We start from the raw sequence: 6,210 nt of genomic DNA on the forward strand, positions 1-6,210 counted from the left end.
TATATAATATTGACTGTGGGTTTGTTATAAATGGCCTCTATCAGTTTAAGAAATGTCCCATGTATGTCAGCCCCCTTTTTATTTTTAAAGTAAAATTATTTCAGGTTAATGTGAAGGTATAAACAACCAAGTCAAAATATTTAATTTTGTTAGGTAGAGTCCTTCTTGTGGTTATGTCCCCCACACAAAAGGTGTGCCAACCCTCCCCTACCCGGTGCCCACCCATTCAGTGAGAGCAGCCCAACTCCCTCTCCTTGAAATGAAATGAATTTTTCACCCATGTGGGCATGCAATACATTGTCTACTGGCTTCACATTAGTACTAAATGCATTGGTAATTGTTTTTCCATTCTTGTAAAAATATGGAACTCTTCATGAATTTTCATGTCATCCTTGTGCAGGGGTCATGCTAATCTTCTCTGTTTCATTCCAATTTTAGTATATGTGTGCCAAAGCAAGCACACTCGCCCCATTTGAGATAGATTCTCACTCAGTCACCCTATGGCATCTCACTCAGTAGTGTGCTATGGCATCATAGCTCACAGCAACCTGAAACTCTTGGGCTCAAGCAATCCTCTTGCCTCAGCCTCCTGAGTAGCTGCAACGGCAGGTGCCACCACAATATCCAGCTAGTTTTTCTATTTTTAGCAGAGACAGGGTCTCACTCTTGTTTAGGCTGGTCTTAAACTCCTGAGCTCAAGTGATTCATATGCCTCAGACTCCCGGAGTGCTAGAATTACAGGCATGTGCCCAGCCAAAGTAAACCTCTTTTCTATGGTGCCTACAGAAGAACTTGTACTTTTAGCTAGCATTGCATAACTCAATATATCTGTAGAGCCTTCACCACTTCCCAATCCACACCCCTCCACCCCCCAGGCAAGGAGTAAATCCTAAGATGAGCCTAGGTGAGTCCTGTAGCCAAGGGCAGTCAACTCCATTAAAGTGTGCCAGGGCTGAGAGAATTTTGGAATCCTACACCTGTGCCCCAAATTCAGGAGTCTCCATTCTCAGTACCCCATGACTTGTGGAGCTAAGAGCCAGCACATTATGTATCATCTGTGGGTTTTCAGTTAACAATTGCAAGATGTATATCCCTCCTTTCCAAGTCCTTTATCTGGTGTAGTAAATAGCAGAGGCTGCTGGTGTTGTTTGGCCCTCCTACCCAGCTGCTGCTGTGGCCAGTTGCTGAGCTCTATGATTTAGCTGTGGGCCATAGATTGTGCAATGTGTCTCTAGGTTCTATGAGGAAAGGCTGACCACCTTCACCTTAATGAGGAAGCAAATGAATTGCTACCAGTGAGTCTGAAAAGAATGGGACAGTCTGTATTATAGAAAAAACAGAAGAGATTCAAGGCATAGTTGCCATGATTTATTGAAGAAGATTTTCAATATCTCACTAGGAGGGGTTTCCTAAATAGAAGGAAATACAGTCAAATTGAAGAAAAGACCAGAAGGAAGAGAAGAAGACTATAGGCTCCAGAGCTAGAAAATCGTTTGTGAGAGACCAAATATGGTCGAAAAAGCAGAGGAAATGTGTTTTTCTCAAAGTTCCTCCGCTGTCATGTTCACCACAGATCTCGGTTTCGTTCTTCCAGAATCCCTCCTTTGCACCCAGCTGCGGCTCTTGTTTTCTACAAGACTTCACATCCCTATCCTCACCCAGCTCTCCTCATCTGTCTTGGCTCATACCACGTCCAGGAATACTTAGTGCTCTATCCCTAAAAACCTGGTTTGCGCGACACTGTCCCAAACGGAGAGACCCACGTCTTCTTCCCCTCCGGATCTCTACCTGATCTGCAGGTGCAGCTTAGTACTTGGCTCTGCGTGCCCCTGCTCTCTGTTCAGCCTTCTCTCCCACCTGGGTCCGAGTGGCTGCGCCTTCTCAGGCGTCTACCCTTGTCTGGGGGTTTGAGTTGCAGTGTGTGGTCACTGCCCTAACTCAGGTCCTTATTATCTATCCCTGGAATTTCTGCCAAAATTTCTGGATACATTTCTTTGCCTCCAGTCTTACTCTCCCCAAACACTTCTGCAACCAGAAACGTCTTTTTAAAGCAAAATGTCATCTGTTCTCTCCACCATTCTGGTGGCTGCGAAATGATATATCATTGTAGGGTTAGGGTTTGTTTGTATTTACCTGATGTCTAATGATTTTGAACATGTTTCGATGTGCTTTTAGCCTGGAGAACTGTAAATACAGACCCTTTGTTCATTTTTAATTGTGTTATTTGTCTTTTGTTACTGGGTTATAACAGTTCTTTATATAATATTCTAAGTACAAGACCCTCTTTACCAGATGCATGATTTATAAAAAAGTTTCTCTCATTCTTCAGATAGTTTTTTCTCTTTCCTGATGGTGTCCATAGATATACAGGTTTTTAATTTTGATGATGTCCAATTTGTAGTTTTTTTACTTGCCCTCTAGATGTCACATTTAAGATTGGGAATCATGGCTCGACGCCTGTGGCTCAAGTGGCTAAGGCGCCAGCCACATACCCCTAAGGTGGAGGGTTCAAATCCAGCCCAAGCCCGCCAAACAACAATGACGGCTGCACCCAAAAAATAGCGAGGCATTGTGGCGGGTGCCTGTAATCCCAGCTACTTGGGAGGCAGAGGCAGGAGACTCGCTTGAGCCCAGGGGTTGGAGGTTGCTGTGAGGTGTAATGCCACAGCACCCTACCCAGGACGACAGCTTGAGGCTCTGTCTCAAAAAAAAAAAAAGATTTGGAACCATTACTTAGTCCAAAGTCATGAAGATTTATGCCTGTGTTTTCCTCCAAGAGTTTTCTAGTGTTGGTTCTTTGATATATTTTGAGGTACATTTTTATGTGTGGTATGAAGTAGATGTCCAACTTCATTCTTTTTTATATCTTGTTGTCCCAGCATTATTTGATGAAAAGTTTATTCTTTCCTTCACTGATTTGTATTAGCACCCTTTTCAAAAATCACTTAACCATAAATGTGAGTGTTATTAGTGGACTCTCAGTTGTATTCCTATTTTATTCTTTTTGATGCTATTGTAAATAGGATTTTAAAATAGCATTTTTTACTCTGTCATTGATATTCTATAGAAACACAATTGATTTTTGTAGTTTGATCTTGTATTTTGCCAATTTTATAAACTTATTTATTTTTTATTGAGACGAAGTCTCACTTTCTTGCCCTTAGTGGAGTACTATGGTGTCATAGCTCACAGCAACCTCAAACTCTTGGGCTCATGTGATTCTCTTGCCTCAGCCTCCCTAGCAGCTGGGACTGCAGGCACCTGCCACAATGCCCAGCTATTTTTGTTGTTGTTGGGTTAGCAGGACTGAGCCAGGTTCAAACCCACCAGTCCTGGTGCATGTGGGTGCCCTAACCACTAAGCTATATTTGCCAAGCCTAAACTCATTTATTAATTGTAATCTTTTTAGTGAATTCTTTCAGATTTCTATGTATAAAAGCATGTCATCTTTAATAGAGATAGTTTTATCCTTTCCAATCCAGGTGACTTTTCTTTCATAACTTTGTTCATTGTAGCTTTTAAAAAATTAGATTATTCTATTAGGAGTGTCCTGATATTTGATACTTCTTATGTATTATACCATGAACATCCCATCAATTTTACAGAAAAACCTTTAACTCATTTTTTTTTTTTAAGAGACAGAGTCTCACTTTATCACCCTTGGTAGAGTACTGTGGCGTCAGAGCTCACAGCAACCTCCAACTCCTGGGCTTAGGTGATTCTCTTGCCTCAGCCTCCCGAGTAGCTGGGACTACAGGCGCCCACCACAATACCTGGCTATTTTTTGTTGCAGTTTGGCTGAGGCCAGGTTTGAACCCACCACCCTCGGTATGTGGGGCTAGCCCCCTACTCACTGAGCCACAGGTGCCTCCCTAACTCATCACTTTTTTAAAATTTCAGATTAACATGAAGTCATAATAATTAGATTAGAATGTTTGCCTTTGTTAAGTAAGGTCCCTGTTGTATTATAACTTATCGTTTTAAACACTGTTCCATAGTATTGTTTATGCTTCTGTTTCCATAGTGATAAATATTTAGATGGTTTCCTTTATTTGTCACTACAGTGAATGCCCACTGTACAGACATCTTTACACACATATCCTCATATAGCCATTCCAGAGTCTTCTGATTTCACATATCCCTAAACTGTGATGGTTGTACTGATGATCTGACTGACTAGCTAGATAGACTAACTGATGCACAGTCTCATTGCTAATATGTACAATTTAAAATCAAGAACTACATTTGGAACTCAAATTCTCCAGGCCCAGCCACATTTAGTCTCCCTCAGTTCCCTAACTCTAAATTTCTCTGTCCCTGAAACCACTCTCGTACTCTGGTCCAAGAGCTGCTCTAGCCCCATAGTCCTGGTATGATAGCAAGTTCTATCACTTGCTAACTGGTAGGTGTCATCTAGAGAAGGTAAATAAGGGTTTTGTCTTCATTCACTTCATATCTAATTATCAAATCTCTGTGTAGCTCAGGTACATTGAGTTGAAAGCATTCTTTCTTGTCTTTAGTATTTTAGCCGCTGAGAACACCATCATAGCTCTTTCCATACCTTAGACCTACTCAAAGATTTAAGTTACTGCTGCCCAGCTATGATAAATTTCAAGCTTCTTGCCTCAGTCTCTCCTACTCTATAGACCCAAATCTCTTCGCAGCATAGAAATAGGTGCCTGCCAGGCCAATCTCCTTGTCATCCCCAGCTCATTAATAATTCTCTCTGCTTCTCCACATTTTCTCCTTCTGGAATTCCTACCAATTCTTAAGGGTCAGCAGTTACCTCTATTTCAAATAGAATGAACTTTCCTCAGTCTCATTTCCCTCAACCCCTCTAGGGGATTCTAGAGTTACAATCCTCCTTCATGAAATGCCCTAATTTGGCCTGGATATTACACTCATGAGTCCAGACTCCAGATTCATACCAAATCTCATTGAGCCTTTTATAAGTACCAATTGATTAGCATCTTCTAGGCCTATGGAATCAAACCTCCAGAAGTAGAACATGTTGGTATTTGAAAACTTCTTAGAGTATTATGAGTAACTAGTAAATACATCTGTGTTTGGTGTCTACCATACCACATGCCAGTACTCTGAATATCTGCTTTCCTCAATCAGTTAACTTTGAGCTATCTTTCTTCTCCCCCTCTCTTCTATGAGAAGTGATCCACGACATTCTGTCAGTTTTCCCAAACATTTCCCTACATTCATAGCTACACTGGTCCTTCCCTAACCTATGGATATTTTATTGTTTTACCTAAGGGATAAAGATGGTTTTGCATTTATGTTCTTTCTTTAGGCATCTTTCCATCTTGTCTAATTTTTAACCTTTATATATACATTCATTTAACATTAGGTGCATTAATGTTAATCCCCCAAACACTGTCTTTCATGATCTTATGTGTATCTGTGTGTGTATGTATATTCTTTTTTTAAATTTTGAGACAGAGTCTCACTATGTCACCCTGGGTAGAGTGCCGTGGCATCACAGCTCACAGCAACCTCAAACTCTTGAGCTTAAGTGATCCTCTTCCCTCAGCCTCCTGTGTAGCTGGAACTACAGGTGCCCACCACAACACCTGGCTGTTTTTTTGGCTGTAGTTGACATTGTCATTGAGCAGGCCCGGGCCTGGCTCCAACCTGCCACCCTCAGTGTATGTGGCTAGTGCCCTACTCGCTGAGCTACAGGCGCCAAGCCTCTTATGTATATTTTTAAAACTACTTTGAGATGATGAGATAAGATAAAATTTTAAATTCTGACATCTGTTGTCTACATTATCCCAGTCTTTCAGTTCAGTAAGTGAATTACTGAAATAAAGAAATACCATCAATCTGATATTTTGTCTACATTTTTAAAGGAGGAGAGAACAATTTGGAAGGATAGGGAATATATATGACCAAGAGGTCACTAATCTCACCTTGAGGATATTATTTAACATTTGGAGCCTTCCTTTATTTATTGGAAGAGAATAAGAATTTGTTCTCTGGGCTCAGCACCTGTGGCTCAAGCGGCTAAGGCGCCAGCCACATACACCTAAGGTGGCGGGTTCGAATCCCCCAGCCCGAGCCCGCCAAACAACAATGATGGCTGCAACCAAAAAATGGCTGGGCACTGTGGCAGGCGCCTGTAGTCCAGCTACTTGGGAGGCTGAGGCAGGAGACTCGCTTGAGCCCAGGAGTTGGAGGTTGCTGTGAGCGTGATGCCAT

At 41.7% G+C, this 6,210-nt stretch overlaps 1 non-coding gene across 1 annotated transcript; it reads right to left on the reverse strand.

Moving 5' to 3' along the window:
- Positions 1 to 355: 355 nt before the first annotated feature.
- On the reverse strand, positions 356 to 463 carry LOC111725100. Its single transcript, XR_002773246.1, has one exon. It is a non-coding gene; the product is annotated as a U6 spliceosomal RNA (small nuclear RNA).
- Positions 464 to 6,210: the final 5,747 nt, after the last annotated feature.

Source organism: Otolemur garnettii, unplaced genomic scaffold, assembly GCF_000181295.1.
Source record: "Otolemur garnettii isolate 467f Iridium unplaced genomic scaffold, OtoGar3 scaffold00031, whole genome shotgun sequence".
NCBI classification, from domain to species: domain Eukaryota; kingdom Metazoa; phylum Chordata; class Mammalia; order Primates; family Galagidae; genus Otolemur; species Otolemur garnettii.